The sequence below is a fragment of the Rhinoderma darwinii genome, chromosome 3 (genome assembly GCF_050947455.1).
Source record: "Rhinoderma darwinii isolate aRhiDar2 chromosome 3, aRhiDar2.hap1, whole genome shotgun sequence".
Lineage (NCBI taxonomy): Eukaryota > Metazoa > Chordata > Amphibia > Anura > Rhinodermatidae > Rhinoderma > Rhinoderma darwinii.
In genome coordinates this window covers 415,673,420-415,690,492 of record NC_134689.1, presented here as the reverse complement: position 1 = coordinate 415,690,492, position 17,073 = coordinate 415,673,420, and the positions used below count along the sequence as shown (strand labels likewise).

Here is a 17,073-nt window from a genome sequence, read left to right as displayed (position 1 = left end):
ACAACTTGGAGTGATAAGGGAGAGATGGGAATTATTCAAAACATAAAGCCAAAATAGTATCTTGTGCAAAATGAAGAACAGGCACATTCAGATTTTTGGCCACAAAAGCACTTTCATCCAGAAACATTAAACTGACCCACTCGACCACCGAATGCAGGTTCAAGCCTAAATGGAGGCTCATTCCCATACCGGGAGTCGAACCCAGGCCACCCAGGTGAGTACCAGGAATCCTAACCGCTAGACCATATGGGAGCAGATAAGTTTTAGAGTAAGTAATATGAAAATAAATAAAAGAACAAAATAAAAAGTCATTACTTGCTTTAATTTATCCATGTTGCGATGGGGTGAAAATGTCTGGTCTCGCTAGTGCAGTAGGTAGTGTGTCAGTCTTAGTTTGAACTTCAAATGGGGTACTTTTCTTTCCTATTTTCATGGCTTTTTTCTTCCACCAGACTTGAAGGCCACAGCTCTTTTACATTGAATGCCAAAACATTATCAATCAAAAATCAAGGAAAGCCAAATTGACTGACAGGACAATGGTGCTTCTGACTTCCTTGACAACTTGGAGTGATAAGGGAGAGATGGGAATTATTCAAAACCTAAAGCCAAAATAGCATCTTGTGCAAAATGAAGAAAAGGCACATTCCGATTTTTGGCCACAAAAGTACTTTCATCCAGAAACATTAACCTGAACCACTCGACCATCGAATGCAGGTTCAAGTCTAAATGGAGGCTCAATCCCATACCGGGAGTCAAACCCAGGCCACCTGGGTGAGAACCAGGAATCCTAACCGCTAGACCATATGGGAGCAGATAAGGTTTTGTGTATGTAATATAAAAAAAAAATTAATAAAGTAAAAAGTCATTACTTGCTTTAATTTATCCATGTTGCGATGGGGTGAAAATGTCTGGTCTCGCTAGTGCAGTAGGTAGTGTGTCAGTCTTAGTTTGAACTTCAAATGGGGTACTTTTCTTTCCTATTTTCATGGCTTTTTTCTTCCACCAGACTTGAAGGCCACAGCTCTTTTACATTGAATGGCAAAACATTATCAATCAAAAATGAAGGAAAGCCAAATTGACGGAGAGGACAATGGTGCTTCTGACTTCCTTGACAACTTGGAGTGATAAGGGAGAGTTGAGAATTATTCAAAACCTAAAGCCAAAATAGTATCTTGTGCAAAATGAAGAAAAGGAATATTCAGATTTTTGGCCACAAAAGCACTTTCATCCAGAAACATTAAACTGACCCACTCGACCATCGAATGCAGGTTCAAGTCTAAATGGGGGCTTATTCCCATACCAGGAGTCGAACACGGGCCACCTGGGAGAGAACCAGGAATCCTAACCTCTAGACCATATGGCAGCAGATAAGGTTTTGCGTAGGTAATATAAAAAAAAAAAATAATAAAGTAAAAAGTCATTACTTGCTTTAATTTATCCATGTTGCGATGGGGTGAAAATGTCTGGTCTCGCTAGTGCAGTAGGTAGTGTGTCAGTCTTAGTTTGAACTTCAAATGGGGTACTTTTCTTTCCTATTTTCATGGCTTTTTTCTTCCACCAGACTTGAAGGCCACAGCTCTTTTACATTGAATGCCAAAACATTATCAATCAAAAATTAAGGAAAGCCAAATTGACGGACAGGACAATGGTGCTTCTGACTTCCTTGACAACTTGGAGTGATAAGGTAGAGATGGGAATTATTCAAAACCTAAAGCCAAAATAGTATCTTGTGCAAAATGAAGAAAAGGCACATTCAGATTTTTGGCCACAAAAGCACTTTCATCCAGAAACATTAAACTGACCCACTCGACCATCGAATTCAGGTTCAAGTCTAAATGGAGGCTCATTCCCATACCAGGAGTCGAACCCGGGCCACAACCAGGAATCCTAACCGCTAGACCATATGGGAGGAGATAAGGTTTAGAGTAAGTAATATAAAAATAAATAAAAGAACAAAATAAATGTCATTACTTGCTTTAATTTATCCATGTTGCGATGGGGTGAAAATGTCTGGTCTCGCTAGTGCAGTAGGTAGTGTGTCAGTCTTAGTTTGAACTTCAAATGGGGTACTTTTCTTTCCTATTTTCATGGCTTTTTTCTTCCACCAGACTTGAAGGCCACAGCTCTTTTACATTGAATGCCAAAACATTATCAATCAAAAATGAAGGAAAGCCAAATTGATGGAGAGGACAATGGTGCTTATGACCTCCTTGACAACTTGGAGTGATAAGGGAGAGATGGGAATTATTCAAAACCTAAAGCCAAAATAGTATCTTGTGCAAAATGAAGAAAAGGCACATTCAGATTTTTGGCCACAAAAGCACTTTCATCCAGAAACACTAAACTGACCCACGCGACCATCGAATGCAGGTTCAAGTCTAAACGGAGGCACATTCCCATACCGTGAGTCAAACCCAGGCTACCTGAGTGAGAACCAGGAATCCTAACCGCTAGACCATATGGGAGCAGATAAGGTTTAGCGTAAGTAATATGAAAATAAATAAAAGAACAAAATAAAAAGTCATTACGTGCTTTAATTTATCCATGTTGCGATGGGGTGAAAATGTCTGGTCTCGCTAGTGCAGTAGGTAGTGTGTCAGTCTTAGTTTGAACTTCAAATGGGGTACTTTTCTTTCCTATTTTCATGGCTTTTTTCTTCCACCAGACTTGAAGGCCACAGCTCTTTTACATTGAATGCCAAAACATTATCAATCAAAAATCAAGGAAAGACAAATTGACGGACAGGACAATGGTGCTTCTGACTTCCTTGACAACTTGGAGTGATAAGGGAGAGATGGGAATTATTCAAAACCTAAAGCCAAAATAGTATCTTGTGCAAAATGAAGAAAAGGCACTTTCAGATTTTTGGCCACAAAAGCACTTTCATCCAGAAACATTAAACTGACCCACTCGACCATCGAATGCAGGTTCAAGTCTAAATGGGGGCTTATTCCCATACCAGGAGTCAAACCCGGGCCACCTGGGAGAGAACCAGGAATCCTAACCTCTAGACCATATGGCAGCAGATAAGGTTTTGCGTATGTAATATAAAAAAAAAAAATAATAAAGTAAAAAGTCATTACTTGCTTTAATTTATCCATGTTGCGATGGGGTGAAAATGTCTGGTCTCGCTAGTGCAGTAGGTAGTGTGTCAGTCTTAGTTTGAACTTCAAATGGGGTACTTTTCTTTCCTATTTTCATGGCTTTTTTCTTCCACCAGACTTGAAGGCCACAGCTCTTTTACATTGAATGCCAAAACATTATCAATCAAAAATTAAGGAAAGCCAAATTGACGGACAGGACAATGGTGCTTCTGACTTCCTTGACAACTTGGAGTGATAAGGGAGAGATGGGAATTATTCAAAACCTAAAGCCAAAATAGTATCTTGTGCAAAATGAAGAAAAGGCACATTCAGATTTTTGGCCACAAAAGCACTTTCATCCAGAAACATTAAACTGACCCACTCGACCATCGAATTCAGGTTCAAGTCTAAATGGAGGCTCATTCCCATACCAGGAGTCGAACCCGGGCCACAACCAGGAATCCTAACCGCTAGACCATATGGGAGGAGATAAGGTTTAGAGTAAGTAATATAAAAATAAATAAAAGAACAAAATAAATGTCATTACTTGCTTTAATTTATCCATGTTGCGATGGGGTGAAAATGTCTGGTCTCGCTAGTGCAGTAGGTAGTGTGTCAGTCTTAGTTTGAACTTCAAATGGGGTACTTTTCTTTCCTATTTTCATGGCTTTTTTCTTCCACCAGACTTGAAGGCCACAGCTCTTTTACATTGAATGCCAAAACATTATCAATCAAAAATCAAGGAAAGCCAAATTGACGGACAGGACAATGGTGCTTCTGACTTCCTTGACAACTTGGAGTGATAAGGGAGAGATGGGAATTATTCAAAACCTAAAGCCAAAATAGTATCTTGTGCAAAATGAAGAAAAGGCACTTTCAGATTTTTGGCCACAAAAGCACTTTCATCCAGAAACATTAAACTGACCCACTCGACCATCGAATGCAGGTTCAAGTCTAAATGGAGGCTCATTCCCATACCAGGAGTCGAACCCGGGCCACAACCAGGAATCCTAACCGCTAGACCATATGGGAGGAGATAAGGTTTAGAGTAAGTAATATAAAAATAAATAAAAGAACAAAATAAAAGTCATTACTTGCTTTAATTTATCCATGTTGCGATGGGGTGAAAATGTCTGGTCTCGCTAGTGCAGTAGGTAGTGTGTCAGTCTTAGTTTGAACTTCAAATGGGGTACTTTTCTTTCCTATTTTCATGGCTTTTTTCTTCCACCAGACTTGAAGGCCACAGCTCTTTTACATTGAATGCCAAAACATTATCAATCAAAAATGAAGGAAAGCCAAATTGACGGACAGGACAATGGTGCTTCTGACTTCCTTGACAACTTGGAGTGATGAGGGAGAGATGGGAATTATTCAAAACCTAAAGCCAAAATAGTATCTTGTGCAAAATAAAGAAAAGGCACATTCAGATTTTTAGCCACAAAAGCACTTTCATCCAGAAAAAATTAAACTGACCCACTTGACCATCGAATGCAGGTTCAAGTCTAAATGGAGGCTCTTTCCCATACCAGGAGTTGAACCCAGACCACCTGGGTGAGAACCAGGAATCCTAACCGCTAGACAATATGGGAGCAAATAAGGTTTAGAGTAAGTAATATAAAAATAAATAAAAGAACAAAATAAAAAGTCATTACTTGCTTTAATTTATCCATGTTGCGATGGGGTGAAAATGTCTGGTCTCGCTAGTGCAGTAGGTAGTGTGTCAGTCTTAGTTTGAACTTCAAATGGGGGTACTTTTCTTTCCTATTTTCATGGCTTTTTTCTTCCACCAGACTTGAAGGCCACAGCTCTTTTACATTGAATGCCAAAACATTATCAATCAAAAATGAAGGAAAGCCAAATTGACGGACAGGACAATGGTGCTTCTGACTTCCTTGACAACTTGGAGTGATAAGGGAGTGTTGGGAATTATTCAAAACCTAAAGCCAAAATAGTATCTTGTGCAAAATGAAGAAAAGGCACATTCAGATTTTTGGCTACAAAAGCACTTTCATCCAGAAACATTAAACTGACCCACTCGACCACCGAATGCAGGTTCAAGTCTAAATGGAGGCTCATTCCCATACCGGGAGTGGAACCCAGGCCACCCAGGTGAGAACCAGGAATCCTAATCGCTAGACCATATGGGAGCAGATAAGGTTTAGAGTAAGTAATATGAAAATAAATAAAAGAACAAAATAAAAGTCATTACTTGCTTTAATTTATCCATGTTGCGATGGGGTGAAAATGTCTGGTCTCGCTAGTGCAGTAGGTAGTGTGTCAGTCTTAGTTTGAACTTCAAATGGGGTACTTTTCTTTCCTATTTTCATGGCTTTTTTCTTCCACCAGACTTGAAGGCCACAGCTCTTTTACATTGAATGCCAAAACATTATCAATCAAAAATCAAGGAAAGCCAAATTGACGGACAGGACAATGGTGCTTCTGACTTCCTTGACAACTTGGAGTGATAAGGGAGAGATGGGAATTATTCAAAACCTAAAGCCAAAATAGTATCTTGTGCAAAATGAAGAAAAGGCACATTCAGATTTTTGGCCACAAAAGCACTTTCATCCAGAAACATTAAACTGACCCACTCGACCATCGAATGCAGGTTCAAGTCTAAATGGAGGCTCATTCCCATACCGGGAGTCGAAGCCGGGCCACCTGGGTGAGAACCAGGAATCCTAACCGCTAGACCATATGGGAGCAGATAAGGTTTTGTGTATGTAATATTAAAAAAAAAAATAATAAAGTAAAAAGTCATTACTTGCTTTAATTTATCCATGTTGCGATGGGGTGAAAATGTCTGGTCTCGCTAGTGCAGTAGGTAGTGTGTCAGTCTTAGTTTGAACTTCAAATGGGGTACTTTTCTTTCCTATTTTCATGGCTTTTTTCTTCCACCAGACTTGAAGGCCACAGCTCTTTTACATTGAATGCCAAAACATTATCAATCAAAAATGAAGGAAAGCCAAATTGATGGAGAGGACAATGGTGCTTATGACCTCCTTGACAACTTGGAGTGATAAGGGAGAGATGGTAATTATTCAAAACCTAAAGCCAAAATAGTATCTTGTGCAAAATGAAGAAAAGGCACATTCAGATTTTTGGCCACAAAAGCACTTTCATCCAGAAACATTAAACTGACCCACGCGACCATCGAATGCAGGTTCAAGTCTAAACGGAGGCACATTCCCATACCGTGAGTCAAACCCAGGCTACCTGAGTGAGAACCAGGAATCCTAACCGCTAGACCATATGGGAGCAGATAAGGTTTAGCGTAAGTAATATGAAAATAAATAAAAGAACAAAATAAAAAGTCATTACGTGCTTTAATTTATCCATGTTGCGATGGGGTGAAAATGTCTGGTCTCGCTAGTGCAGTAGGTAGTGTGTCAGTCTTAGTTTGAACTTCAAATGGGGTACTTTTCTTTCCTATTTTCATGGCTTTTTTCTTCCACCAGACTTGAAGGCCACAGCTCTTTTACATTGAATGCCAAAACATTATCAATCAAAAATCAAGGAAAGACAAATTGACGGACAGGACAATGGTGCTTCTGACTTCCTTGACAACTTGGAGTGATAAGGGAGAGATGGGAATTATTCAAAACCTAAAGCCAAAATAGTATCTTGTGCAAAATGAAGAAAAGGCACTTTCAGATAGTGTGTCAGTCTTAGTTTGAACTTCAAATGGGGTACTTTTCTTTCCTATTTTCATGGCTTTTTTCTTCCACCAGACTTGAAGGCCACAGCTCTTTTACATTGAATGCCAAAACATTATCAATCAAAAATCAAGGAAAGCCAAATTGACGGACAGGACAATGGTGCTTCTGACTTCCTTGACAACTTGGAGTGATAAGGGAGAGATGGGAATTATTCAAAACCTAAAGCCAAAATAGTATCTTGTGCAAAATGAAGAAAAGGCACTTTCAGATTTTTGGCCACAAAAGCACTTTCATCCAGAAACATTAAACTGACCCACTCGACCATCGAATGCAGGTTCAAGTCTAAATGGAGGCTCATTCCCATACCAGGAGTCGAACCCGGGCCACAACCAGGAATCCTAACCGCTAGACCATATGGGAGGAGATAAGGTTTAGAGTAAGTAATATAAAAATAAATAAAAGAACAAAATAAAAGTCATTACTTGCTTTAATTTATCCATGTTGCGATGGGGTGAAAATGTCTGGTCTCGCTAGTGCAGTAGGTAGTGTGTCAGTCTTAGTTTGAACTTCAAATGGGGTACTTTTCTTTCCTATTTTCATGGCTTTTTTCTTCCACCAGACTTGAAGGCCACAGCTCTTTTACATTGAATGCCAAAACATTATCAATCAAAGATCAAGGAAAGCCAAATTGACGGACAGGACAATGGTGCTTCTGACTTCCTTGACAACTTGGAGTGATAAGGGAGAGATGGGAATTATTCAAAACCTAAAGCCAAAATAGTATCTTGTGCAAAATGAAGAAAAGGCACATTCAGATTTTTGGCCACAAAAGCACTTTCATCCAGAAACATTAAACTGACCCACTCGACCATCGAATGCAGGTTCAAGTCTAAATGGAGGCTCATTCCCATACCGGGAGTTGAACCCAGGCCACCTGGGTGAGAACCAGGAATCCTAACCGCTAGAGCATATGGAAGGAGATAAGATTTAGAGTAAGTAATATAAAAATAAATAAAAGAACAAAATAAAAGTCATTACTTGCTTTAATTTATCCATGTTGCGATGGGGTGACAATGTCTGGTCTCGCTAGTGCAGTAGGTAGTGTGTCAGTCTTAGTTTGAACTTCAAATGGGGTACTTTTCTTTCCTATTTTCATGGCTTTTTTCTTCCACCAGACTTGAAGGCCACAGCTCTTTTACATTGAATGCCAAAACATTATCAATCAAAAACCAAGGAAAGCCAAATTGACGGACAGGACAATGGTGCTTCTGACTTCCTTGACAACTTGGAGTGATAAGGGAGAGATGGGAATTATTCAAAACCTAAAGCCATGGACAGGACAATGGTGCTTCTGACTTCCTTGACAACTTGGAGTGATAAGGGAGAGATGGGAATTATTCAAAACCTAAAGCCAAAATAGTATCTTGTGCAAAATGAAGAAAAGGCACATTCAGATTTTTGGCCACAAAAGCACTTTCATCCAGAAACATTAAACTGACCCACTCGACCATCGAATGCAGGTTCAAGTCTAAATGGGGGCTTATTCCCATACCAGGAGTTGAACCCGGGCCACCTGGGTGAGAACCAGAAATCCTAAACGCTAGACCATATGGGAGGAGATAAGGTTTAGAGTAAGTAATATAAAAATAAATAAAAGAACAAAATAAAAGTCATTACTTGCTTTAATTTATCCATGTTGCGATGGGGTGAAAATGTCTGGTCTCGCTAGTGCAGTAGGTAGTGTGTCAGTCTTAGTTTGAACTTCAAATGGGGTACTTTTCTTTCCTATTTTCATGGCTTTTTTCTTCCACCAGACTTGAAGGCCACAGCTCTTTTACATTGAATGCCAAAACATTATCAATCAAAAATCAAGGAAAGCCAAATTGACGGACAGGACAATGGTGCTTCTGACTTCCTTGACAACTTGGAGTGATAAGGGAGAGATGGGAATTATTCAAAACCTAAAGCCAAAATAGTATCTTGTGCAAAATGAAGAAAAGGCACTTTCAGATTTTTGGCCACAAAAGCACTTTCATCCAGAAACATTAAACTGACCCACTCGACCATCGAATGCAGGTTCAAGTCTAAATGGAGGCACATTCCCATACCGGGAGTAAAGCCCAGGCCACCTGGGTGAGAACCAGTAATCCTAAACGCTAGACCATATGGGAGAAGATAAGGTTTAGAGTAAGTAATATGAAAATAAATAAAAGAACAAAATAAAAAGTCATTACTTGCTTTAATTTATCCATGTTGCGATGGGGTGAAAATGTCTGGTCTCGCTAATGCAGTAGGTAGTGTGTCAGTCTTAGATTGAACTTCAAATGGGGAACTTTTCTTTCATATTTTCATGGCTTTTTTCTTCCACCAGACTTGAAGGCCACAGCTCTTTTACATTGAATGCCAAAACATTATCAATCAAAAATGAAGGAAAGCCAAATTGACGGAGAGGACAATGGTGCTTCTGACTTCCTTGACAACTTGGAGTGATAAGGGAGAGATGGGAATTATTCAAAACCTAAAGCCAAAATAGTATCTTGTGCAAAATGAAGAAAAGGCACATTCAGATTTTTGGCACAAAAGCACTTTTATCCAGAAACATTAAACTGACCCACTCGACCATCGAATGCAGGTTCAAGTCTAAATGGAGGCTCATTCCCATACCAGGAGTCGAACCCAGGCCACCTGGGTGAGAACCAGGAATCCTAACCTCTAGACCATATGGGAGCAGATAAGGTTTTGTGTATGTAATATAAAAAAAAAAATTAATAAAGTAAAAAGTCATTACTTGCTTTCATTTATCCATGTTGCGATGGGGTGAAAATGTCTGGTCTCGCTAGTGCAGTAGGTAGTGTGTCAGTCTTAGTTTGAACTTCAAATGGGGTACTTTTCTTTCCTATTTTCATGGCTTTTTTCTTCCACCAGACTTGAAGGCCACAGCTCTTTTACATTGAATGCCAAAACATTATCAATCAAAAATGAAGGAAAGCCAAATTGACGGAGAGGGCAATGGTGCTTCTGACCTCCTTGACAACTTGGAGTGATAAGGGAGAGATGGTAATTATTCAAAACCTAAAGCCAAAATAGTATCTTGTGCAAAATGAAGAAAAGGCACATTCAGATTTTTGGCCACAAAAGCACTTTCATCCAGAAACATTAAACTGACCCACTCGACCATCGAATGCAGGTTCAAGTCTAAATGGAGGCACATTCCCATACCGGGTGTAAAACCCAGGCCACCTGGGTGAGAACCAGGAATCCTAACCGCTAGACCATATGGGAGATGATAAGGTTTAGAGTAAGTAATATGAAAATAAATAAAAGAACAAAATAAAAAGTAATTACTTGCTTTAATTTATCCATGTTGCGATGGGGTGAAAATGTCTGGTCTCGCTAGTGCAGTAGGTAGTGTGTCAGTCTTAGTTTGAACTTCAAATGGTGTACTTTTCTTTCCTATTTTCATGGTTTTTTTTTTCCACCAGACTTGAAGGCCACAGCTCTTTTACATTGAATGCCAAAACATTATCAATCAAAAATGAAGGAAAGCCAAATTGACGGAGAGGACAATGGTGCTTCTGACTTCCTTGACAACTTGGAGTGATAAGGGAGAGATGGGAATTATTCAAAACCTAAAGCCAAAATAGTATCTTGTGCAAAATGAAGAAAAGGCACATTCAGATTTTTGGCCACAAAAGCACTTTCATCCAGAAACATTAAACTGACCCACTCGACCATCGAATTCAGGTTCAAGTCTAAATGGAGGCTCATTCCCATACCAGGAGTCGAACCCGGGCCACAACCAGGAATCCTAACCGCTAGACCATATGGGAGCAGATAAGGTTTTGTGTATGTAATATAAAAAAAAAAATTAATAAAGTAAAAAGTCATTACTTGCTTTCATTTATCCATGTTGCGATGGGGTGAAAATGTCTGGTCTCGCTAGTGCAGTAGGTAGTGTGTCAGTCTTAGTTTGAACTTCAAATGGGGTACTTTTCTTTCCTATTTTCATGGCTTTTTTCTTCCACCAGACTTGAAGGCCACAGCTCTTTTACATTGAATGTCTTAACATTATCAATCAAAAATGAAGGAAAGCCAAATTGACGGAGAGGACAATGGTGCTTCTGACCTCCTTGACAACTTGGAGTGATAAGGGAGAGATGGTAATTATTCAAAACCTAAAGCCAAAATAGTATCTTGTGCAAAATGAAGAAAAGGCACATTCAAATTTTTGGCCACAAAAGCACTTTCATCCAGAAACATTAAACTGACCCACTCGACCACCGAATGCAGGTTCAAGTCTAAATGGAGGCTCATTCCCATACCAGGAGTCGAACCCGGGCCAACTGGGTGAGAACCAGGAATCCTAACCGCTAGACCATATGGCAGCAGATAAGATTTAGAGTAAGTAATATGAAAATAAATAAAAGAACAAAATAAAAAGTCATTACTTGCTTTAATTTATCCATGTTGCGATGGGGTGAAAATGTCTGGTCTCGCTAGTGCAGTAGGTAGTGTGTCAGTCTTAGTTTGAACTTCAAATGGGGTACTTTTCTTTCCTATTTTCATGGCTTTTTTCTTCCACCAGACTTGAAGGCCACAGCTCTTTTACATTGAATGCCAAAACATTATCAATCAAAAATGAAGGAAAGCCAAATTGACGGACAGGACAATGGTGCTTCTGACTTCCTTGACAACTTGGAGTAATAAGGGAGAGATGGGAATTATTCAAAACCTAAAGCCAAAATAGTATCTTGTGCAAAATGAAGAAAAGGCACATTCAGATTTTTGGCCACAAAAGCACTTTCATCCAGAAACATTAAACTGACCCACTCGACCATCGAATGCAGGTTCAAGTCTAAATGGAGGCTCGTTCCCATACCAGGAATCCTAACCGCTAGACCATATGGCAGCAGATAAGGTTTAGAGTAAGTAATATGAAAATAAATAAAAGAACAAAATAAAAAGTCATTACTTGCTTTAATTTATCCATGTTGCGATGGAGTGAAAATGTCTGGTCTCGCTAGTGCAGTAGGTAGTGTGTCAGTCTTAGTTTGAACTTCAAATGGGGTACTTTTCTTTCCTATTTTCATGGCTTTTTTCTTCCACCAGACTTGAAGGCCACAGCTCTTTTACATTGAATGTCTTAACATTATCAATCAAAAATGAAGGAAAGCCAAATTGACGGAGAGGACAATGGTGCTTCTGACCTCCTTGACAACTTGGAGTGATAAGGGAGAGATGGTAATTATTCAAAACCTAAAGCCAAAATAGTATCTTGTGCAAAATGAAGAAAAGGCACATTCAAATTTTTGGCCACAAAAGCACTTTCATCCAGAAACATTAAACTGACCCACTCAACCACCGAATGCAGGTTCAAGTCTAAATGGAGGCTCATTCCCATACCAGGAGTCGAACCCGGGCCACCTGGGTGAGAACCAGGAATCCTAACCGCTAGACCATATGGCAGCAGATAAGATTTAGAGTAAGTAATATGAAAATAAATAAAAGAACAAAATAAAAAGTCATTACTTGCTTTAATTTATCCATGTTGCGATGGGGTGAAAATGTCTGGTCTCGCTAGTGCAGTAGGTAGTGTGTCAGTCTTAGTTTGAACTTCAAATGGGGTACTTTTCTTTCCTATTTTCATGGCTTTTTTCTTCCACCAGACTTGAAGGCCACAGCTCTTTTACATTGAATGCCAAAACATTATCAATCAAAAATGAAGGAAAGCCAAATTGACGGACAGGACAATGGTGCTTCTGACTTCCTTGACAACTTGGAGTAATAAGGGAGAGATGGGAATTATTCAAAACCTAAAGCCAAAATAGTATCTTGTGCAAAATGTAGAAAAGGCACATTCAGATTTTTGGCCACAAAAGCACTTTCATCCAGAAACATTAAACTGACCCACTCGACCACAGAATGCAGGTTCAAGTCTAAATGGAGGCTCATTCCCATACCAGGAGTCGAACCCGGGCCACCTGGGTGAGAACCAGGAATCCTAACCGCTAGACCATATGGCAGCAGATAAGATTTAGAGTAAGTAATATGAAAATAAATAAAAGAACAAAATAAAAAGTCATTACTTGCTTTAATTTATCCATGTTGCGATGGGGTGAAAATGTCTGGTCTCGCTAGTGCAGTAGGTAGTGTGTCAGTCTTAGTTTGAACTTCAAATGGGGTACTTTTCTTTCCTATTTTCATGGCTTTTTTCTTCCACCAGACTTGAAGGCCACAGCTCTTTTACATTGAATGCCAAAACATTATCAATCAAAAATGAAGGAAAGCCAAATTGACGGACAGGACAATGGTGCTTCTGACTTCCTTGACAACTTGGAGTAATAAGGGAGAGATGGGAATTATTCAAAACCTAAAGCCAAAATAGTATCTTGTGCAAAATGAAGAAAAGGCACATTCAGATTTTTGGCCACAAAAGCACTTTCATCCAGAAACATTAAACTGACCCACTCGACCATCGAATGCAGGTTCACGTCTAAATGGAGGCACATTCCCATACCGGGAGTCAAACCCAGGCCACCTGGGTGAGAACCAGGAATCCTAACCGCTAGACCATATGGCAGCAGATAAGATTTAGAGTAAGTAATATGAAAATAAATAAAAGAACAAAATAAAAAGTCATTACTTGCTTTAATTTATCCATGTTGCGATGGGGTGAAAATGTCTGGTCTCGCTAGTGCAGTAGGTAGTGTGTCAGTCTTAGTTTGAACTTCAAATGGGGTACTTTTCTTTCCTATTTTCATGGCTTTTTTCTTCCACCAGACTTGAAGGCCACAGCTCTTTTACATTGAATGCCAAAACATTATCAATCAAAAATCAGGGAAAGCCAAATTGACGGACAGGACAATAGTGCTTCTGACTTCCTTGACAACTTGGAGCGATAAGGGAGAGATGGGAATTATTCAAAACCTAAAGCCAAAATAGTATCTTGTGCAAAATGAAGAAAAGGCACATTCAGATTTTTGGCCACAAAAGCACTTTCATCCAGAAACATTAAACTGACCCACTCGACCATCGAATGCAGGTTCACGTCTAAATGGAGGCACATTCCCATACCGGGAGTCAAACCCAGGCCACCTGGGTGAGAACCAGGAATCCTAACCACTAGACCATATGGGAGCAGATAAGGTTTAGTGTATGTAATATAAAAAAAAAATTAATAAAGTAAAAAGTCATTACTTGCTTTAATTTATCCATGTTGCGATGGGGTGAAAATGTCTGGTCTCGCTAGTGCAGTAGGTAGTGTGTCAGTCTTAGTTTGAACTTCAAATGGGGTACTTTTCTTTCCTATTTTCATGGCTTTTTTCTTCCACCAGACTTGAAGGCCACAGCTCTTTTACATTGAATGCCAAAACATTATCAATCAAAAATCAGGGAAAGCCAAATTGACGGACAGGACAATGGTGCTTTTGACTTCCTTGACAACTTGGAGCGATAAGGGAGAGATGGGAATTATTCAAAACCTAAAGCCAAAATAGTATCTTGTGCAAAATGAAGAAAAGGCACATTCAGATTTTTGGCCACAAAAGCACTTTCATCCAGAAACATTAAACTGACCCACTCGACCATCGAATGCAGGTTCACGTCTAAATGGAGGCACATTCCCATACCGGGAGTCAAACCCAGGCCACCTGGGTGAGAACCAGGAATCCTAACCACTAGACCATATGGGAGCAGATAAGGTTTAGTGTATGTAATATAAAAAAAAAATTAATAAAGTAAAAAGTCATTACTTGCTTTAATTTATCCATGTTGCGATGGGGTGAAAATGTCTGGTCTCGCTAGTGCAGAAGTAGTGTGTCAGTCTTAGTTTGAACTTCAAATGGGGTACTTTTCTTTCCTATTTTCATGGCTTTTTTCTTCCACCAGACTTGAAGGCCACAGCTCTTTTACATTGAATGCCAAAACATTATCAATCAAAAATTAAGGAAAGCCAAATTGACGGACAGGACAATGGTGCTTCTGACTTCCTTGACAACTTGGAGTGATAAGGGAGAGATGGGAATTATTCAAAACCTAAAGCCAAAATAGTATCTTGTGCAAAATGAAGAAAAGGCACATTCAGATTTTTGGCCACAAAAGCACTTTCATCCAGAAACATTAAACTGACCCACTCGACCATCGAATTCAGGTTCAAGTCTAAATGGAGGCTCATTCCCATACCAGGAGTCGAACCCGGGCCACAACCAGGAATCCTAACCGCTAGACCATATGGGAGGAGATAAGGTTTAGAGTAAGTAATATAAAAATAAATAAAAGAACAAAATAAATGTCATTACTTGCTTTAATTTATCCATGTTGCGATGGGGTGAAAATGTCTGGTCTCGCTAGTGCAGTAGGTAGTGTGTCAGTCTTAGTTTGAACTTCAAATGGGGTACTTTTCTTTCCTATTTTCATGGCTTTTTTCTTCCACCAGACTTGAAGGCCACAGCTCTTTTACATTGAATGCCAAAACATTATCAATCAAAAATCAAGGAAAGCCAAATTGACGGAGAGGACAATGGTGCTTCTGACCTCCTTGACAACTTGGAGTGATAAGGGAGAGATTGTAATTATTCAAAACCTAAAGCCAAAATAGTATCTTGTGCAAAATGAAGAAAAGGCACATTCAGATTTTTGGCCACAAAACCACTTTCATCCAGAAACATTAAACTGACCCACTCGACCATCGAATGCAGGTTCAAGTCAAAATGGAGGCTCATTCCCATACCAGGAGTCGAACCCGGGCCACCTGGGTGAGAACCAGGAATCCTAACCGCTAGACCATACGGGAGGAGATAAGGTTTAGAGTAAGTAATATAAAAATAAATAAAAGAACAAAATAAAAGTCATTACTTGCTTTAATTTATCCATGTTGCGATGGGGTGAAAATGTCTGGTCTCGCTAGTGCAGTAGGTAGTGTGTCAGTCTTAGTTTGAACTTCAAATGGGGTACTTTTCTTTCCTATTTTCATGGCTTTTTTCTTCCACCAGACTTGAAGGCCACAGCTCTTTTACATTGAATGCCAAAACATTATCAATCAAAAATCAAGGAAAGCCAAATTGACGGACAGGACAATGGTGCTTCTGACTTCCTTGACAACTTGGAGCGATAAGGGAGAGATGGGAATTATTCAAAACCTAAAGCCAAAATAGTATCGTGTGCAAAATGAAGAAAAGGCACATTCAGATTTTTGGCCACAAAAGCACTTTCATCCAGAAACATTAAACTCACCCACTCGACCATCGAATGCAGGTTCAAGTCTAAATGGAGGCTCATTCCCATACCGGGAGTCGAACTCGGGCCACCTGGGTGAGAACCAGGAATCCTAACCGCTAGACCATATGGGAGCAGATAAGATTTTGTGTATGTAATATAAAAAAAAAAATTAATAAAGTAAAAAGTCATTACTTGCTTTAATTTATCCATGTTGCGATGGGGTGAAAATGTCTGGTCTCGCTAGTGCAGTAGGTAGTGTGTCAGTCTTAGTTTGAACTTCAAATGGGGTACTTTTCTTTCCTATTTTCATGGCTTTTTTCTTCCACCAGACTTGAAGGCCACAGCTCTTTTACATTGAATGCCAAAACATTATCAATCAAAAATCAAGGAAAGCCAAATTGACGGACAGGACAATGGTGCTTCTGACTTCCTTGACAACTTGGAGCGATAAGGGAGAGATGGGAATTATTCAAAACCTAAAGCCAAAATAGTATCTTGTGCAAAATGAAGAAAAGGCACATTCAGATTTTTGGCCACAAAAGCACTTTCATCCAGAAACATTAAACTGACCCACTCGACCATCGAATGCAGGTTCAAGTCTAAATGGAGTCTCATTCCCATACCGTGAGTCGAACCTGGGCCACCTGGGTGAAAACAAGGAATCCTAACCGCTAGACCATATGGGAGCAGATAAGGCTTTGTGTATGTAATATTAAAAAAAAAATTAATAAAGCAAAAAGTCATTACTTGCTTTAATTTATCCATGTTGCGATGGGGTGAAAATGTCTGGTCTCGCTAGTGCAGTAGGTAGTGTGTCAGTCTTAGTTTGAACTTCAAATGGGGTACTTTTCTTTCCTATTTTCATGGCTTTTTTCTTCCACCAGACTTGAAGGCCACAGCTCTTTTACATTGAATGCCAAAACATTATCAATCAAAAATCAAGGAAAGCCAAATTGACGGAGAGGACAATGGTGCTTCTGACCTCCTTGACAACTTGGAGTGATAAGGGAGAGATTGTAATTATTCAAAACCTAAAGCCAAAATAGTATCGTGTGCAAAATGAAGAAAAGGCACATTCAGATTTTTGGCCACAAAAGCACTTTCATCCAGAAACA

The 17,073-nt window shown here is 39.5% G+C and overlaps 11 non-coding genes across 11 annotated transcripts; all 11 read right to left on the bottom strand.

Annotated features, from left to right (window-relative positions):
- Window positions 1-737: 737 nt before the first annotated feature.
- TRNAE-CUC (transfer RNA glutamic acid (anticodon CUC)) lies at window positions 738-809 on the bottom strand. Its single transcript has one exon. It is a non-coding gene; the product is annotated as a tRNA-Glu (tRNA).
- A 4,905-nt stretch (window positions 810-5,714) lies between these two features.
- Window positions 5,715-5,786, bottom strand: TRNAE-CUC (transfer RNA glutamic acid (anticodon CUC)). The gene has a single exon. It is a non-coding gene; the product is annotated as a tRNA-Glu (tRNA).
- Window positions 5,787-7,646: 1,860 nt separating this feature from the next.
- TRNAE-CUC (transfer RNA glutamic acid (anticodon CUC)) lies at window positions 7,647-7,718 on the bottom strand. The gene has a single exon. It is a non-coding gene; the product is annotated as a tRNA-Glu (tRNA).
- A 1,679-nt stretch (window positions 7,719-9,397) lies between these two features.
- On the bottom strand, window positions 9,398-9,469 carry TRNAE-CUC (transfer RNA glutamic acid (anticodon CUC)). The gene has a single exon. It is a non-coding gene; the product is annotated as a tRNA-Glu (tRNA).
- Window positions 9,470-12,136: 2,667 nt separating this feature from the next.
- Window positions 12,137-12,208, bottom strand: TRNAE-CUC (transfer RNA glutamic acid (anticodon CUC)). The gene has a single exon. It is a non-coding gene; the product is annotated as a tRNA-Glu (tRNA).
- Window positions 12,209-12,693: 485 nt separating this feature from the next.
- On the bottom strand, window positions 12,694-12,765 carry TRNAE-CUC (transfer RNA glutamic acid (anticodon CUC)). Its single transcript has one exon. It is a non-coding gene; the product is annotated as a tRNA-Glu (tRNA).
- Window positions 12,766-13,250: 485 nt separating this feature from the next.
- On the bottom strand, window positions 13,251-13,322 carry TRNAE-CUC (transfer RNA glutamic acid (anticodon CUC)). Its single transcript has one exon. It is a non-coding gene; the product is annotated as a tRNA-Glu (tRNA).
- Window positions 13,323-13,807: 485 nt separating this feature from the next.
- Window positions 13,808-13,879, bottom strand: TRNAE-CUC (transfer RNA glutamic acid (anticodon CUC)). Its single transcript has one exon. It is a non-coding gene; the product is annotated as a tRNA-Glu (tRNA).
- A 482-nt stretch (window positions 13,880-14,361) lies between these two features.
- On the bottom strand, window positions 14,362-14,433 carry TRNAE-CUC (transfer RNA glutamic acid (anticodon CUC)). Its single transcript has one exon. It is a non-coding gene; the product is annotated as a tRNA-Glu (tRNA).
- Window positions 14,434-15,461: 1,028 nt separating this feature from the next.
- TRNAE-CUC (transfer RNA glutamic acid (anticodon CUC)) lies at window positions 15,462-15,533 on the bottom strand. The gene has a single exon. It is a non-coding gene; the product is annotated as a tRNA-Glu (tRNA).
- A 484-nt stretch (window positions 15,534-16,017) lies between these two features.
- TRNAE-CUC (transfer RNA glutamic acid (anticodon CUC)) lies at window positions 16,018-16,089 on the bottom strand. The gene has a single exon. It is a non-coding gene; the product is annotated as a tRNA-Glu (tRNA).
- Between the last annotated feature and the right edge of the window lie 984 nt (window positions 16,090-17,073).